Source organism: Brienomyrus brachyistius, unplaced genomic scaffold (assembly GCF_023856365.1).
Source record: "Brienomyrus brachyistius isolate T26 unplaced genomic scaffold, BBRACH_0.4 scaffold79, whole genome shotgun sequence".
NCBI classification, from domain to species: Eukaryota; Metazoa; Chordata; class Actinopteri; order Osteoglossiformes; family Mormyridae; genus Brienomyrus; species Brienomyrus brachyistius.
In genome coordinates, this window is record NW_026042354.1 from 431,427 (window position 1) to 450,400 (window position 18,974).

The window sequence follows — 18,974 nt, forward strand, 5'->3', positions numbered from 1 at the left end:
CCTTGCCACCCCCACCCCTCTGTAATTGGTCTGCTTACGTCCCCCATCGGACAGAAGGGGCAGGTGCCAAGGCCCCCTTGCCACCCTCACCCCTCTGTAATAGGTCAGAAATGCCCCCGTCGGACAGAAGGTCCAGTTGCCCAGGCCCCCTTGCCACCCCCACCCCTCTGTAATAGGTCTGCATACGTCCCCCATCGGACAGAAGGTCCAGGTGCCCAGACCCCTTGCCACCCCCACCCCTCTGTAATTGGTCTGCATACGTCCCCCATCGGACAGAAGGTCCAGGTGCCCAGACCCCTTGCCACCCCCACCCCTCTGTAATAGGTCTGCTTACGACCCCATCAGACAGGAGGGGAAGGTGCTCAGGGCCCCTTGCCACCCTCACCCATCTGTAATAGGTCTGCTTACGCCCCCGTCTGATAGAAGGGGCAGGTGCCCAGGCCCCCTTGCCTCCCCCACCCCACTGAGAAATGTTTGCTTATGCCCCCTTCGGACAGGAGTGGCAGATAGCCAGGCCCTCTTGCCACCCCTCCCCACTATGAAAGGTCTGCTTACGCCCCCGTCGGACAGGAGGGGCAGGTAGCCAGGCCCTCTTGCCACCCCTCCCCACTATGAAAGGTCTGCTTACGCCCCCGTCTGACAGGAGGGGCAGGTGCCCAGGCACCCTTGCCACCCCCACCCCACTGTGAAATGTTTGCTTACGTCCCCGTTGGACAGAAGGGGTAGATGCCCAGGTCCCCTTCCCACCCCCACCCCACTGAAAAAAGGTCTGCTTATGCCCCCGTCGGACAGAAGGGGCAGGTGCCCAGGCCCCCTTGCCACCCCCACACTTCTGTAATTGGTCTGCTTACGGCCCTGTCTAATAGAAGGGGCAGGTGCCCAGGCCCCCTTGCCACCCCCACCCCTCTGTAATAGGTCTGCTTACGCCCCCATCGGACAGGAGAGGCAGGTGCCCAGGGCCCCTTGCCACCCCCACACTTCTGTAATAGGTATTTTCACGCCCCCATCGGACAGGAGGGGCAATTGCCAAGGCCCCCTTGCCACCCCCACCCCTCTGTAATAGGTCTGCTTACGCCCCCATCGGACAGGAGAGGCAGGTGCCCAGTGCCCCTTGCCACCCCCACCCCTCTGTAATAGGTCTGCTTACGCCCCCGTCTGACAGGAGGGGCAGGTGCCCAGGCACCCTTGCCACCCCCCACCCCATTGTGAAATGTTTGCTTACGTCCCCGTTGGACAGAAGGGGCAGGTCCCCAGGCCCCCTTGCCACCCCCACCCCTCTGTAATAGGTCTGCTTACGCCCCCATCGGACAGGAGAGGCAGGTGCCCAGTGCCCCTTGCCACCCCCACCCCTCTGTAATAGGTCTGCTTACGCCCCCGTCTGACAGGAGGGGCAGGTGCCCAGGCACCCTTGCCACCCCCACCCCATTGTGAAATGTTTGCTTACGTCCCCGTTGGACAGAAGGGGCAGGTGCCCAGGCCCCCTTGCCACCCCCACACTTCTGTAATGGGTCTGCTTACGGCCCTGTCTAATAGAAGGGGCAGGTGCCCAGTGCCCCTTGCCACCCCCCACCCCTCTGTAATTGGTCTGCTTACGTCCCCCATCGGCCAGAAGGGGCAGGTGCCCAGGCCCCCTTGCCACCCCCACCCCTCTGTAATTGGTCTGCTTACATCCCCCATCGGACAGAAGGGGCAGGAGCCAAGGCCCCTTGCCACCCCCACCCCTCTGTAATAGGTCTGCTTATGCCCCCATCAGACAGAAGTGGCAGGTGCCCAGGCGTCCTTGCCCCCCACCCCGCTGTAAATTTTCTGCTTACGCCCATGTCTGAAAAAATGGGCAGGTGCCCCAGCACCCTTTCCCCCCCACCCTGTTGTAAAAGGTTTGCTTACATCGTCTTTGAACAGAAGTAGCAGGTGGCCCCCCACCCCACTGTTATAGGTCTGCTTACGCCCCCGTCGGACAGAAGGGGCAGGTGCCCAGGCCTCCTTGCCCCCCCACCCCGTTGTAAAAGGTTTGCTTACACCGCCTTCGAACATAAGTAGCAGGTGGCCCCCCACCCCACTGTAAAAGGTTGGCTTATGCCCCTGTCTGAAAAAATACGCAGGTGGTCAGGCACCCTAACGCCCCCCACGTTTCTGACGCAGATAGATACTGTCCATTGCCCCCTCGCATCCCTGACCAGCAAAAGCCATTAAATCTATCTTCATGCATTATTATTAATACCAGACATGTAAGAATATACACAGCCATCCATTAACAATTCACCATTGAATTTATTATCTATTGCAGATTAACCTTCTCTACAGTGACTGCAGTCAGTTATAATGTCTCTCTATCAAGCTGATTTCTTACATCCACTGGACGCGTCAATTCACGGAACAAGCGATCCTTCCGGAAACAATGTGTACTTTTCAGGGAGGCCACTAGGTGGAGACAAAACATCCATCCATCCATCCATTTTCCAAACCGCTTATCCTATTGGGTCGCGGGGGGTCCGGAGCCTATCCCGGAAGCAATGGGCACGAGGCAAGGAACAACCCAGGATGGGGGGCCAGCCCATCGCAGGGCACACTCACACATCATTCACTCACACATGCACACCTATGGGCAATTTAGCGACTCCAATTAGCCTCAGCATGTTTTTGGATTGTGGGGGGAAACCGGAGTACCCGGAGGAAACCCCACGACGACATGGGGAGAACATGCAAACTCCACATACATGTGACCCAGGCGGAGACTCGAACCCGGGTCCCAGAGGTGTGAGGCAACAGTGCCCCAAGTGCCCCAGGTGGCCGGCGTGTACCAAGTGCCCCAGGTGGCTGGCGTGTACCAAGTACCCCAGGTGGCTGGCGTGTACCAAGTAACCCAGGAGGCCAGCGTGTACCAAGTACCCCAGGTGGCTGGAGTGTACCAAGTGCCCCAGGGGGCCGGCGTGTACCAAGTGCCCCAGGTGGCTGGCGTGTACCAAATGCCCCAGGTGGCCGGCGTGTACCAAGTGCACCAGGTGGCCGGCGTGTACCAAGTACCCCAGGTGGCTGGCATATAGCAAGTGCCCCAGTTGACCAGCTTGCACTCTATATGTCGGGGGCCCTGGGAATTAATGCTCGCTGTATGTGGAAAAAGCACCAGGGGCCCAGGTGGTCAGCATGAGCTCTATATGCTGGGGCCCTCATGCGTAATTTATCCCATTAGCCTGGTCCATAACCCAACCAAGGCTTTAGGGGGCACTATCGTTAGTTTTGTCTGTATTTTATGTAAATAACATCAAATATTGTTTATACAGAATAGACAAAACTTTTGTTTAAATTCTCCAACGCAATGGAATTTGTAAAAGGAAAAAATTGGTGCATTCATTACAAATGTGTTCTTTCCTCACACTTTGTATGTGTTTCTCTGCCATTTGATTGAGAGTATGAGTATTTCAAACAGTGTTTGTTAAAATGCACATTTACCTTTGATCTGTAGGAAAAGGTCCCTCTCTGAAGTTAATTGGAATTCCGATTGACCTGTCACTCTTCAGGGAAACACAGCTGGGCACAGGGGAGTCTGCTCTCTCCATCAGGACACTGTGGGCAGTGAGAGGAAACAAACCCTCATGGTATAAATATAATTCATACAATGGGGACGGCATCACACTGCTGGGTACAGGGGAGTCTGCTCTCTCCATCAGGACACTGTGGGCAGTGAGAGGAAACAAACCCTCATGGTATAAATATAATTCATACAATGAGGACGGCATCACACTGCTGTTTATCCTTCTGCTCTGCCTTCATGCACTTTGATATGCTGTGAAGCTCTTGATGTAAGGCCCATCAACACCTCTTCTTTTTGAGGGCACTGAAGAACCACCCGTCTGCTGACATACTGGGTAACTACTACCCCTGTGAGATAGAGAGCATCCTGACCAACTGTGTTACAGTCCGGTATGGGAATTGCTCTGTTGCTGACTGCAAGGCACTGCAGTGGGTGGTGAAAACCAGCCAATGCATTATTGGGACTCCACTTCCTGCCATTGAGGATGTCCACAAGAAGACATGTCTACAACGGGCACACAGCATTCTTAGGGACTCCTCTCATCCTGCTAACGATCTCTTACAGCTCCTCCCCTCTAGAAGGTGCTACAGGAACCTTCAGACTAAAACCAGCAGCTTTAGGAACAGCTTCTTCCCCACAGCTGTCACCCTACTGAACTCAGTCAGTCCTCCGCTGAACCTTCCCATCCACACTCACAATTAACCCTCTACACTTTGTAGATCTGTTTACTACACATCTGTACATCTGGATTGTAGGATCACACATGCACATATGACAGAGCTTAAATTCCAGGTGGCCTGAGAAAAGGCCTAGCCTGGTACGAGAGGTACTCGCTGGTCTAGGAACAAAAGGGGGATTAGTGTGTCCATAAGGACGTCGGCTAGCTGATCAGCACTGGCTCTAAGCAGATGTTGTCGGGTCCAGCAGTTTGTCTGATTGGTCACCTAGTCACCCTACACTAGGGCTTCCAAATTCTGGGTAAAAAATTATTCGCTATTTTTTTCACTCAGAATCAAGATTGTGATTGTGAGGTCTGATTATTATTATTATTGTTGTTAAAATAATAATAATAATAATAATAATAATAATAAATGTGAGTTATGAAGATGGAACAAATAATATGTAGAGATGCGCATTATATCGGTTAACATATTGCAATTAACCAATATTCATTAAAAATCAGGATACTGGCATCAGCCTGACCTTTCAGTCTTGGCTGGAATTACTGGCCAATATTTAGACTTAGTGTTCAAAGTTAGTAGCAGCAGACTTAAAGACACAGTGTAACGCTATCTGACAAGTTAGCTAGCTATCATTAATGCCCTGTGTCTAAATGACACAGAGGTAATTTTATTAAAAATGAATGTCTGACACAAACATGGGAAAATAATGGCAGCTTTTGAATGACACCAGTGTAGCAGTAGCTGTGCTTTAAGCACAAAGTTCCCCATTATTCTGAATTAACACTCTGGGAAAGTGTTACTGTAACATGCCAGTCAGCGCATGGAAGATGGAGGCCAGTGAGCCTGATGTTAATCTTGCCCCAGTGTCCATGCTGAGGATCCAGGGGGCCTTGAGGCTCAGCTCACAGCTTGATCTCTGAAATGCCCTTGTTTTAAGCTGGCACTGTACACACCAAGGAGCACGGCATGTACCAAGTGCCCCAGGTGGCTGGCGTGTACCAAGTGCCCCAGGTGGCCGGCGTGTACCAAGTGCCCCAGGTGGCTGGCGTGTACCAAGTAACCCAGGTGGCCGGCGTGTACCAAGTACCCCAGGTGGCTGGCGTGTACCAAGTAACCCAGGTGGCCGGCGTGTACCAAGTACCCCAGGTGGCTGGAGTGTACCAAGTGCCCCAGGGGGCCGGCGTGTACCAAGTGCCCCAGGTGGCTGGCGTGTACCAAATGCCCCAGGTGGCCGGCGTGTACCAAGTGCACCAGGTGGCCGGCGTGTACCAAGTACCCCAGGTGGCTGGCATATAGCAAGTGCCCCAGTTGACCAGCTTGCACTCTATATGTCGGGGGCCCTGGGAATTAATGCTCGCTGTATGTGGAAAAAGCACCAGGGGCCCAGGTGGTCAGCATGAGCTCTATATGCTGGGGCCCTCATGCGTAATTTATCCCATTAGCCTGGTCCATAACCCAACCAAGGCTTTAGGGGGCACTATCGTTAGTTTTGTCTGTATTTTATGTAAATAACATCAAATATTGTTTATACAGAATAGACAAAACTTTTGTTTAAATTCTCCAACGCAATGGAATTTGTAAAAGGAAAAAATTGGTGCATTCATTACAAATGTGTTCTTTCCTCACACTTTGTATGTGGTGTGAGGCAACAGTGCTAACCACTGCACCACCATGCCGCCCCTGAGACAAAACATACATTACTAAATATAAGAGGTTCAGAATTAAATTTTAAGGAAGGGGATCTATGCGCGATATTTATTAAATACCATGATGACTCCATTTTAACGGGACACTTCTATTTATTCCAGTTTGTAATTAGCAGTCATTTACGTTCTTTCATAATAAAAAATCAAGAATTTTATGAGCCATAAATCATCCATATATTTTGCAGGAACAGAAATCGCGCCGCTGAAGTTCAGCACTTCCCCGTTTGAGATGAACGTGATGTTGCCGTTTCCTGCCGGCGACCCTTAAAAATCCATGACAGCAGCAGTTAGGTGCAGTGTGTGCAGCGGCCATATTTACGGACAAAATCAAGCTGATCACTAAGACGTTTTTTGTGGTTAATTAATCCATAATTAACAGCATAATGCTACATTATTTGTGCCCCTCAGGTAAAGTGTTAACGATGAGAGAACACTTTGAGAGTCAGTAAATAACATTTTCTCCTGCCTTTACTCCATGTCTAAATCAGACCTAGACATGTTTGAGTAGATTACTAGGTTTCCTCTGGTTATTACACTGCACACAATATGAAGACAATGTAAGTGAACCAAAACCTCAATGCAATGAATTAGCATCCTGTGAGTATCAAGTGCTGCACCCAATACATTAGCAATGGGCATCAGATCACTGTATTCAACAGGTTGAGGGGTTATTCAGAAAGGTGTATTATTATAAGACAGATTGATAAATCATGTTGTGTAAGCCATTATTACTGTACAGATGAAGCCTTGAATTTTCCCGTTTCCATGATGGGGCCTTGGCTGGTACCTGGCTGGTCCATGACTGGTTCCTGCTGGGTCTTGGGTGGGACCTTGACTGTAATGAGATCCCCCACGATGATGTAATGAACAAGCAGGCCGGCATGATCCGCCCCTTACCTCTCTGTGCGTAAAGTACTTGCAATGATTTATTCATCCACCAGGGAGAGCAGTGATTATGAAAGCTGAAGTGACTTACCTGGAATCAGGTATTGTAACTCCACTGCAGAAAATGAAAATCTAAGCAAGTATAATTTCTTGTATTTAGACAAAATTCCAATTTCATTAATAAACTGACTACACTGCAATAAATGGTCTGTGAAATTTAAGAAATTGTTTCTGTTGGTAACCGGAGATCATCCACCCTGTCACTCAGCACTGGCTCACCACAGGGATGTGGGCTGAGCCGTCTGCTGTTCACCATCTACACCAGTGACTGCATCCTCACGCATCCCTGCCACACCATAATCATATTCGCAGATGACATCACCCTGGTTGGGCTGATCACTAACGATGATGACACCGCCAATAGAGATGAGGTCCAGCGTCTGACAGAATGGTGTGACTACAACAACCTAACCCTCAACACTAGGAAAACCAAGGAAGTGGTCATGGACTTCCGTAAGCCAAAAGCTGACCCCCCCCCTCCATAAAAGGTGACTGCGTGGAGAGGGTGTCCTCCTTCAAGTTCCTCAGGACTTACATCTCCGAGGACCTGTCATGGACCACAAACACAACCGCCCTGGTGCAGAAAGCCCAGCAGCGCCTCCATTTCCTGAGGGTCCTGAGATGGAACAGGCTGCAGACCGACCTGCTGGTGTCCTTCTACCGAGCCACGATCGAGAGTGTGCTGATCCATGCCATCCCCGTGTGGTACGCTGGGTGTACAGTAGCCAATAAGAAGAGACTCCAGAGGGTCACCAGTACAGCAGAGAAGGTGATTGGCTGCCCACTCCCCTCCTTGGATTCCATTGCCAGCTCTAGAAGTCTCTCTAGCCTCTCCAAGGTCCGAGCTTTCCTCAGGGTCTGCGGAACTTACTGCAGGCAGCTATCTCAAAGCGAGGTCACACAGTATTCAAAACAATCTCTTCTTGCCTAAGGCCTAAGACATAACAGACCCAATATGCCTCCCTCCCAGGCTATCAATGTCCAATTTTACTTCCACATGAGTTTTGCAAAAAGGGTGACTGAGATCTGCAAATTGTGTCTAACTAGGTGCGTTTTGCCAATTTGAGTGATTGATTCAATAAATAACTTTTGGCAATTGGCAGTTTTATTCCCAAAATGATTTTTAATATGTCAGCAATTCAGAAAAACTGTAAAATATTTCACTAAAAAACATTTATCCCAAAGTGCTACAAATGCTTTTATTCAGCACAAACTCAGCACCAATAATCTGAGATCATTTAGAATGTGATTATTCAGTTTTTTTTTGTTAAAATCTACTTTAAACGTACACTTTTCAAAAACCTATTTTCAGTGGTGCTGACAAATTGTAAAAAATCATATTATAAACATTTCTAGCCAAGACTTTTGAGCTCTGAAGCTTATAGACATAGGGGCTGGCTACACAAAGGTGAATGAGACATTCAAAGAATTGTGTGAGGTTTGATTACTAAAGTGTTACAACTTTGAAGTGACTTTGGAGTCACCAGACCTTTGCATACTGTCAATGGCCCATCAGTCTGGAATGTCTGTCACTGCTCCTCACACCAATCAGTTTGGAAAGGCAGCGTGAGTTTTAGTTTTTTCAATTGCTAAGACAGATACTGCAATACTGAAGTTGCTTTCTCCAAACACTTCATACAGTCACCACAACATTAGCTTATGTGGACTAAACTGAAGCATTTCGCTTTGCTTTCATACAAAATGCAATCGATGACTAAATGTTTCAAAAGTCATGGATTCCTGTCTCACTCACAACATTATATTTTCAGAGGCCATTTTGCACATAAGTACATACTGACCTTAAAACTGCTAATAAAACAGTCAAAACTGAAATATGTCATTTTGATAAATTACTAACAAGACTATCAAGACAAATAGATTGTAAAAACCACATAATACAAACAAATTATGTCAATTGACACAAGATCAAACAATGAATGCTGTATGTAAGATATTCCTCCAGAGCGATGCCGAAGATAGATCAGACGTGTGGAGAGATACTACCCTAGATTCTACTCTGTCTTAGCAATTAAAAAAAACTGTAAGAAAACACACAATACTAGCCTTTTTACAGCTTATAACATGCAACAGATTAAACGTTGATGTATAAAATGTTCAGTCACATTATATTACAGGAATAATACAAAACAATAAATTGGCAGCCAAAGTTCTGGTGAAAGTAGCTGAATAGTAACGGTTACCTTCCGCAGTTTGGTTCAGTGGTACCTTCTGGATAATGTTCTCCAGGTGTTCCTGAAATGGTGATGCACCAATGTCAACCAAACATTAAAAATAAGGGAAATAAATGTGTCATTGCTGTTCTAAGATCATTTGTTCATGCCTCCAATGTTGGTTTATTTAAGTGTACAACTACTGTAACATCACATTCATGTGTAAATTTAAGCACAAGCTGTGAAGTGTTTAACTGATTATAGCAAAATTATAAAGGTGCCTCTGCTACATCTTCAGGTTTGATCATGTATTTCCCCAGAGACACGTCGTCAATTAATGCCAGCATCGTTTGAATGTTATGGGAATGTTTTTCCACATTTGCTGCAGCATAGGGACTAGAGATGACAACTGTCACCCTTAAGACCATCTCCTCAAGCTCTGGTATTGTGCTTGCTGTTGTCAGCAGGCCGAAGCCATATTGCTTTGGAAGGCTGTTGAGACGGATGATAGCACATGTAAAACTCTTAAAAGTTATATTAAAATTTAATGTACTTTAACACAATACTTTAACACAACATTAATTTAATAAGAACACACTGTTTTTTGGAGAGAGACTTGGCGTTTATCATTATATGACTCAGGTCGTGATGCAGAATTGTAACTGAACAGTCTTTCATGGTGGCTTTTCCAGTGATGATTCAGTAGTAAGCAGATACGATGTTACTGAGGTTGGAGTTGACAAATGTGTTTGCTGTGGCCTGCAACAGCACCAGTGATCCATCTCAGGCATCATTTTTGGATGCACAAATCTTCCATATAACTTTCTGTGATCTGTGTGAAATGAACCAAGAAATATTGTACTGATGCTGTGATGTGGTCACAGGTGAGAAAGGTCCCGACTGGAAAAGCAGGCCACCCTTTTCGGGGGTCCCCCCCCCCACAACAGGCTCGTACACATAGAATGGAGCTTTCGTCAGTTTTCCCCTCTTCACAATGCTGCCAGTTGCATCAATGTAGGCAATGTCCTCCTGACCGACTGTGAAGTACTTCCGAGCTTCTTCCTGACCAGAGCAAAACCCCTCTTGGATGAAGGGTCACCTTCTGCAGAACATCCACTGGACACTGGGTCTTCTTTTCCACCATTATGCTGAGACTGACAGCTTCATGTTGATGATACCGTGTTTGTCTTTTGGAATTCCAGGATAATGTTTTGAACAGATGGCCTAGGACACTCATCACGGTTTCCAGAGTCAAACGCTTCAGGGCTGAGTTTGTGTAAACTTTCCAAATATAGAGACCTTGGGAACTTCGTCTCCAGACTTTTGCCCAGTCGTTCCTGCTCTGATGTACCGATGCCTTAGTTCTTCTCGGGATTGTCGTGCAACACCACCATGGAACTCTACCACGGCCTTTAGCTCCTGACTTTGCATAACTACTCTGCAGGTAACTGACCAGTCGCTGAACGTCACATTTGAACAGCGGTGCAGGTCCTCCTGAATGGATGCTTTTCGCACTATGAGGAATGAAGCCAAAGCTGCAGCATGGATGAACTGAACAGATGCCAGCAGAAATAACATTTGTCCAATTCCAGCCCAATGAAATGTCTTCTGGGCTGATTTTCCCCCAAATCCTTCCATTTTTCCTGAGATATACAGAAGAATGCAGAGTCCGGCACACTGTGACTGTAATAAGTCCATTCGAGGTTTGGATCATTAACTGCTGATCTCAGAGATTCCAGATATGCAATGTTGTCTGTAGCCTGAAACAAAAATAATACTTGAAATTGTTTTAAATGCACAATTTTTAAATTACAATTTGATGAAATTTGAGACACTCAAAAATAGATATAAATGAAGCAATTTATATCACTATAATATTACAATTGTAAGCGATGCGGTAAAACTTTTTAAAAAGTAATATTACATTTTACTGTATAGTAATAATTACACCTAATTTACTTGGTCAGGAGAGCTTCTGATGTCAGAAGAACTGACAATGAAATTAAACAGAATTGCTATTATAACATAAAAAAATTATCTACAAAATAATTCATTGTATTAAAGAAACTATAAGTCACCCAGTCTTGGGAATTGTATGTGGATCAGGACCTGGATCCTCTCCTGCTTTCGCTTCTTCCACAGCTTCCCAAATCTGTACACTCATTAAAGAAATAATTACACATCAAAACCATGGCACACAAATCCAAGAAACTGACATGTACTCTGGGAAACTGTCGCAGCCATTTTCTGAACAGTCTGTGCCTCCCCCTCTCCAATCCGCATCTCTACATTCCAAACATCTCAGCCATCCCCCCTTGCTCATGACGCATTTAAAAGGCATGTAAAGAGATGCATTTTAATCAAGTACATTTTGACCCCTAACACATTTGCATTGCATTGGAGGTGTTCTGGTATGATAGACTAGAGAGCTATGCAGGTGTGAAAACTGTCTGTTAAACAACAATAACACCACTCCACAACAATCATTGTTCCCACCTACCCCAAACCTAATCCCATCAAACCAATCATTCACATCTCCACCAAACATGAACACCCTTACATCCCAAAAATGGGGAAAATTGTGGTGCTCATGAGCATGCTGAATAGGCATCAGAGAATCTGTGGTGGGGAGCATCATAAACCACAAATTATGGTTTACAATGCTACAATGATTAGGGATTACAATGATTACAGATTACAATGCTACAATGATTACAGATTACAATTCTACAATGATTAGGGATTACAATGCTACAATGATTAGGGATTACAATGCTACATAAGGAGTACATAACTTGGATACAGGCAAATAGAAAATGTGACCTTGGACCCCCTGCTCAGGCTGGCACTTTCAATCACTCAGTTGATTTTGCTGAGTGGGGGGTATTTTGGGGCTCCTAAAAAGTGCTGGACCCCCTGAATTTCTCATAGTATCCATGCCCCTCCAATGCCCCTGCTTGGATAAGTTGGTGAACGGTTACAACTGCAAAATAAGAACCATACACTGGATAATTATAATATTGTTCAATATCCTGTACATCTCTGCTTATAATGAATTTGTCACCAGGATGCCACTGAGTCAGTTTCAAAGGAAAGATCCCAAGGAGATAACTCTCTCTTCAAGAACTCGGCAAGGAATTGATAAAATCTCAAATCCAGAGGAGACGACACACTTGCAATGCGCAAATACCTTTTTTGGAAAATTCTGTTACGATCCTCAGTCTAGGGTTGAGGACCGACAGAAAGGGAAAGGAGAGGGGAAAACGAGACAACCAGGGTATGGGAAAAGGGAACACGGGAAACACAGGGATCTTTTTTGTATTTTTTTATATTTATTCACAAAGACTTTCACAAACAATAGGGAAACAGACTACGGGAGTGACACCGCCAAAACAATAAACAAAACAGCACTACCGAACACGTCCACGACTAAACTAATTCTAAACAAAACGAAAAAAATGAGAAATGACACAGACTAAGCCTAACTCCCCAACCAAAACACAGAATAAGCCACACGTACGCAAAACAAAATAGCAGTCACTCCCTACGTACTTAACAGAAACGAACATACAGAACACACCAAAGCCGAAACACAGTAACCAAAGGGGCGAGGCAAAGAGAGGAGACCAGAAAGCAGTCAAAACCGAAGGCAAAGGTACAGAAGGACAAGGCAAGAGACGAAAACCAAAACTGTCATACACGAGCAATCCAAAAGAATGCAATCAAATCAACAACAGAAACCAACCAAGAGCAGAGCTGCTGCTACTCTCCCGCCACGGCTTTTTCAATCATAAAGGCGGAAGTAGCGTCGAAGCTCGGGGCGTGGCCAGGTCCGGGAGGCGGAGTCGAAGGCAGCCTGACAACGATCAGGACAATCCCTCCCCAAACCTTACGGCACGTAACAATTCAAAGAAATGAGCAAACTTGGCTCAGAACATAAAATAACATGGAATTTAAAGTACATTTTTTAAAAAATGGTGCAGATAAAGTTGACCAAATTTGGTGCAGGTATGGTGTATGGCCTTGCATTTCAGGTGCTTGCAGAGATGTTTGTACCTTAGGGGGAAATCCTGAGAAATGACCTGTCAAACTTGGCTCATATATGCCAACGCATGTAATGTAAACCCATGGATTTCAAAGTGGATTTTCTTTAAAATGCTACAGTGAACATTGACCAAATTTGGTCGAGATATAGCCTAGGCCCTTGCCTTTTAGGTGTTTGCAGAGATGTTTGTACCTTATGTGATAATGCTGAGAAATGAGCTGTTCAACCTGGCTCATAACATAAAATTATATGGATTTCAAAGTGCATTCTTTTAAGTGGTATATTAAATCTGACCAGATTTGTGTAGGAAATAGCCTTGAACGTTGCCTTTCAGATGCCATATGACTTGTTCATACATTATGGGCAAGTTAGACATTAATTGCATTTAAGTATATCCTGTACTTCGTACACACGCGTACTCAACATTTTCCTATGCGCGATCGCTTGGAGTATGTTATTTTCTGTAGTAGCTTGGATTCAACCAGTAGAGGGCAGTAGTAGCAAATAGTTGTAGGCAGCACGGAGGGAAGTAGAAGAAGGTAACACAGGGAGGTTAAGTGTTTGTGCGTTATACCCGGAGCTGAAGAAGTTATTAATATTGAACCTCTTGCCATCCCCAAATGTGTCTCAACTGGCTCTCAATATATTACAATTTCCTAAACCGTCATGTGCGGCTGATACCGTAATGTCATGTCTATGCGTGCACCTCACATTTTAAGCGCGGATGATTTGACCGTGTTTCGGCGAAGCGCGGATATCTTGACTGCAGTGACAGATCCGAGTTAAGCACAGTGTTTCTGATTCTTGTTTGGCCATTTGTTGTAAATTTCAAAACATCTTATTTAGGAAAATAACCCGATGAAACGTAAAGTTAAGGTGAAACGTGCTCAGGGCCTTGTTCCAGAGCCACGCTGAAATGTACCTAACGGCATTGTATGGAAAATAAATATGTCTACCTGCTGGATATTTGCTGCAGCATTTCTTACGGTTATAATACTGGCTGTGGATACAGAGTGACGCTGTATAGATAAAAAAATACACAAGATTTTATTTTTCTCGACTTCCAAATAAGAAGTTTACCAATATGCCCAGTTCTGGCTGGATATAAGCCATTTAGAAAGACAACTAAAGCCAAAAAAAGACCGCAATCTTTATTAGTTTTTCTCCCTTTCCTGTTTTCGTGAGCGTAGTAAGTGCTGTCCACCGAAACCCGGCCACATTTCCCGTTACTGGTCTCTTATGGTCCATACCAGAAACTCATTCCATATACTGGCAAAAAAAAAACAACCTAAATGGCGTTCAAACACAAGAGACAATTTCCATCAACATTATACCAGGACAAACGTGTTTCTGTTTAAACATCCATCAGATTGCAGGGGAAATTAGATCTATAGTTTTTAAAAGATGTCAAACAGGCGCTCTGAGCCCTGGAGGTTCACGTAGCATGAGCACATGATGGCGGACTTACTTGCCGTGGCTTTAATCTTTAAGTACCCCTGGTTTGCCCCCACCCCGCATGATTATGTATCACGGGAAATCTGCGGCCTACAGGTGACATTTTTAAAGCTATTGCGTCTTTTTTTATATCCGAAAAGTAAAACAGCCGTAAGTCATAAAGTCCCCCGCAGAGCTGACATGTAAGTCTGAGCAGCTAAATTCCAGTACAGATCATAAGACTGAGAAGCTGCTTTACTGGCAGATTAATCACTCTGACAGGAGGCTCCGTAAAAAGACGCTGTACTGGTTTTTGAAGCAACTGAGCATCAGCAAAGTCAGGATATAACGCAAGACAAGAAAGTCATTTCATATCATACCGAACGGCTGCTATATAAACAGCATTTAGTTTCTTTTGTGGTAATCAGTTGCCGCCATGACACGCAGATATCCAAAGTCTCCTAAATACTGTTTTGTTAATTTTTTATTTCATTGAATATTTCCTGCACATCTCATTAATTTACTGAGGAGTGCTGGATAAAAGAAACTGTACTGGAAGGGTAAACTTCTGAGGCCTTATTGGCATTGTCGGTTATATCTGATACTTAGGAAATCAATTATATTCAAATGTTTTGTCTATGTTTCTTACACACAGATGCTGCTCAGGAAAGAAAAGTATTTCAGTAATTATTTAAGCCTAGTAATTCCGAAGTTGCGGTTGTTTTCTGCAATTGTGGCGCGTCTGTGAATGTGCAGCGCGTTTGTAAAATGTGGTTCGCACGTGTCATTTTTATGAAAGTGTTTTCGAATTTGGGCAGCGTCTATGAATTTGCAGTGTGTCTGCAAATGTGTTATGAACTGAATAATATGCTTTGTTGCTTTGAAATGTGTTTTTCTATTAGACGTGAGTTTCTTATGTTGTATTTCATTGGGCTTTCTCGGCCACCGTACAAACCTGTCTGCAAAGCTGACATGTATTCATAAGATGAATGCCAGTAAATCAGACCGGCTGGAAGTACACAAGTGTTCATCAGTTTTATTACTTGGACATGTTTAAAATGGTCTTGTAATTCGGTAAATCGTACAGTTATTTACTTGAGTAATATAAAAAACATATAGATAAATCAAAACATACATACAACACAAAGATAAGACTGGAAATCACGGAAAATGTGTACAATACAGTTACATAATATATATAACGATAAAAACCCAAACTGAAGAGGAATTAAACACAGTGCAAATATCTTTGGAGCTTCAAATGACTTTGTGGTGATAAAAGGACACAGAGAAAAGGCAGAGTATTGGGTTCAAGTAGGAGGGGCCGGGCAGCGTGGGATCGGCGACGGCACATTCCGGTCACTTCTTCCGCTGGAACACGTTGGCCAGCATGGCGCCCGAAGTCGTCAGCTGACCCACCTTACTGAGAAACTTGGTCTTTGTGTCTTCGCTAACGAGGCTGGCAGCTATCGACATGGACCTGGATACAGCAGCCAAGGGGCATGGTTTGGTGGGTGCAGAGCGAGAGCTGACCAAAGTGACCAGATAATAATCAAGGGAGGGGCTGGTCGGTGCTGCCCACGCCGTGGTGTGAGGGGAGCTACGGCGGTAAGCGAGGGGCTGGTTGGCACCGCCCACGCCGTGGTGTGAGGGGAGCTACGGCGGTAAGCGAGGGGCTGGTTGGCACCGCCCACGCCGTGGTGTGAGGGGAGCTACGGCGGTAAGCGAGGGGCTGGTCGGCACCGCCCACGCCGTGGTGTGAGGGGAGCTACGGCGGTAAGCGAGGGGCTGGTTGGCACCGCCCACGCCGTGGTGTGAGGGGAGCTACGGCGGTAAGCGAGGGGCTGGTTGGCACCGCCCACACCATGGTGTGAGGGGAGCTATGGCGGTAAACGAGGGGCTGGTTGGCACCGCCCACGCCGTGGTGTGAGGGGAGCTACGGCGGTAAGCGAGGGGCTGGTTGGCACCGCCCACGCCGTGGTGTGAGGGGAGCTACGGCGGTAAGCGAGGGGCTGGCTGGCACCGCCCACGCCATGGTGTGAGGGGAGCTACAGCGGTAAGCGAGGGGCTGGTTGGCACCGCCCACGCCGTGGTGTGAGGGGAGCTACGGCGGTAAGCGAGGGGCTGGTTGGCACCGCCCACGCCATGGTGTGAGGGGAGCTACAGCGGTAAGCGAGGGGCTGGTTGGCACCGCCCACGCCGTGGTGTGAGGGGAGCTACGGCGGTAAGCGAGGGGCTGGCTGGCACCGCCCACGCCGTGGTGTGAGGGGAGCTACGGCGGTAAGCGAGGGGCTGGCTGGCACCGCCCACGCCGTGGTGTGAGGGGAGCTACGGCGGTAAGCGAGGGGCTGGCTGGCACCGCCCACGCCGTGGTGTGAGGGGAGCTACGGCGGTAAACGAGGGGCTGGTTGGCACCGCCCACGCCATGGTGTGAGGGGAGCTATGGCGGTAAACGAGGGGCTGGTTGGCACCGCCCACGCCATGGTGTGAGGGGAGCTACGGCGGTAAGCGAGGGGCTGGTTGGCACCGCCTACGCCATGGTGTGAGGGGAGCTATGGCGGTAAACGAGGGGCTGGTTGGCACCGCCCACGCCGTGGTGTGAGGGGAGCTATGGCGGTAAGCAGATGGTTCAGTTGGCTCTTACCCCTGTGGCTCCTGTGAGTTCCTGTTCTCCACTTTCTGCTCACATTCCTTAATCATGGAGCTCAGGATATCCTGCGGAAAAACGACACAGAATAGTGAGATACCGCCTGCTCTGTTTGCCTTCAGTGTTGGGTATTGTGAGGTTTCCCAGCGCTGGGACGGTCTAACAAACCTCATATTCAGAAGAGAACTGCTCCATGTCAACTCTTAAGCATCTCAGCCCTGGGAGGAAGTGATTCACCAGCACGTCTTCGGAGATAACTGTGCGTCTGCAGTTATGGGGTCCTCCAGCTAGACCTGCTGTCCACCCACTGCTGTCTGTCAACCCCCCCCCCCCTCCCGAATAAAGGGTGGCGGGCTGCCTTTTTAAATGCCCATTAAAGTAGCTATGAGAACAGTTTCAGGCGCTAACCTGACCCAGCTGCAGGGAGCTCGGAGCTGACAGGTGTATATGGATTGGGGGGTCTGGGGAGAGTTTGGTTGCAGCTTTGCTGCACAGTCAGCCCTCCCCAGCCCCAGCGGTTAGGCTCTGAGTTCATATTTACCCTGAAATTAGGTGTCCACATGGAGAGTTTGTCTTCTCTCCACTTTCAGGGCATATTCACACGCTTCAAAGCTGTACGTGACGAGAGAAACTCCAGGCCTGTTTTTTGTCGTTTGGTTACGGCAACTTGGATGAAGTTGAAGCCTCAAGGTTTTGTCTCCTCAGTAAGAGGCAGCTTAGCAAAATGGGCAACGGCAGCTAGAATATCCCACGTTAACATCAAACTGATTGAGAGGCGCTGTAAAAGCTGAGCTATTCGGTACTGGGCCAGGCGACCTTTGACCCCCGGGGTTCTGAAGGATACAGCAGCAGGAGAGGGCGCTGTAGGCCTCGAACAGCTGCATGGCGATGTCCATCCGCTTGGCCTCGGCCGTCTGCCCATTGTTGCCCAGTGCCAGCTTGTGCAGGTGAGGGAGCACGACTGAAACACAGAGCTGGGTTTGCGTGTGTGTGTGTGACGGTCGCTGAGGCCCAGTGACCACAGACACACAAAACGCGCAAGGAAGACAAGGCCTCCAGTTTACTAGCACAGAACAGCAAAGCCATAATTCGCGATGAACCATGACACACTGAACGGTTCCCTGAAGAGAAGTTGCTGTGTCATATCTCTGGCTTGAAATGGCCAGAAACTCACACTCGTCTCTGAAGCGAGGCTCAGCGTTGGGACCGACCCTCCCGAACGTCCGGATGATCTCAATGTGCAGGGAATGCTGGTCCTGGTACTGCGGGTCCTCCAGGAAGGACGCCAGCTGCATCTTCACTCTCTCCAGAAGCTTAAATCGCAAGTATGTGACACATTATCCTTCAGGCGTACACACACTGGGAGATATCCACTGGTCTGCACTGGTCTTCATGCAGTTTGACATGCAATTAAATCTCCAAATTAAAGGTCTGGATGACTGAAGTGACACGGTACCTCTTTCTGGGTCACGGTCTCCATTATGGTACCAAACGCCGGTATCGTCGATATCCTAACCGAGCTGGAACACAAGCAGAAACGGACCCACTGACAATCTGAGGCCGAGAGTCTCCACTAATTCAATATGTAGACAGACAGAGAAGGTAGATGGTGACTGTGTGCGGCGGTAAGTAGTGGCAGGCATGAGTGGGACACACATCCGCGCGGATGGCGGCAGAGGGACGGCACAGACACGGAGGACACGGACAGAGCGGAAGTCTCACGTCTGCATTGACTCACAATTCCGGGTCACTGCACAAGGTAATTAGCGCTGGAGCTACCCGCTTGTCAATTAAGGCCTCGCTCATGCCCC

At 47.5% G+C, this 18,974-nt stretch overlaps 1 protein-coding gene and 1 long non-coding RNA gene across 48 annotated transcripts in view; one reads left to right on the forward strand and one right to left on the reverse strand.

Moving 5' to 3' along the window:
• The window catches only part of LOC125726904 (uncharacterized), a 138,921-nt gene that overhangs the window by 64,417 nt on the left and 55,530 nt on the right, over positions 1-18,974 (forward strand). The window lies entirely within an intron of this gene.
• Positions 9,800-13,978, reverse strand: LOC125726926 (uncharacterized). Its single transcript, XR_007388468.1, has 3 exons — positions 12,783-13,978; positions 11,116-11,189; positions 9,800-10,797 (listed from the first exon to the last, which is right to left on the reverse strand). It is a non-coding gene; the product is annotated as an uncharacterized LOC125726926 (long non-coding RNA).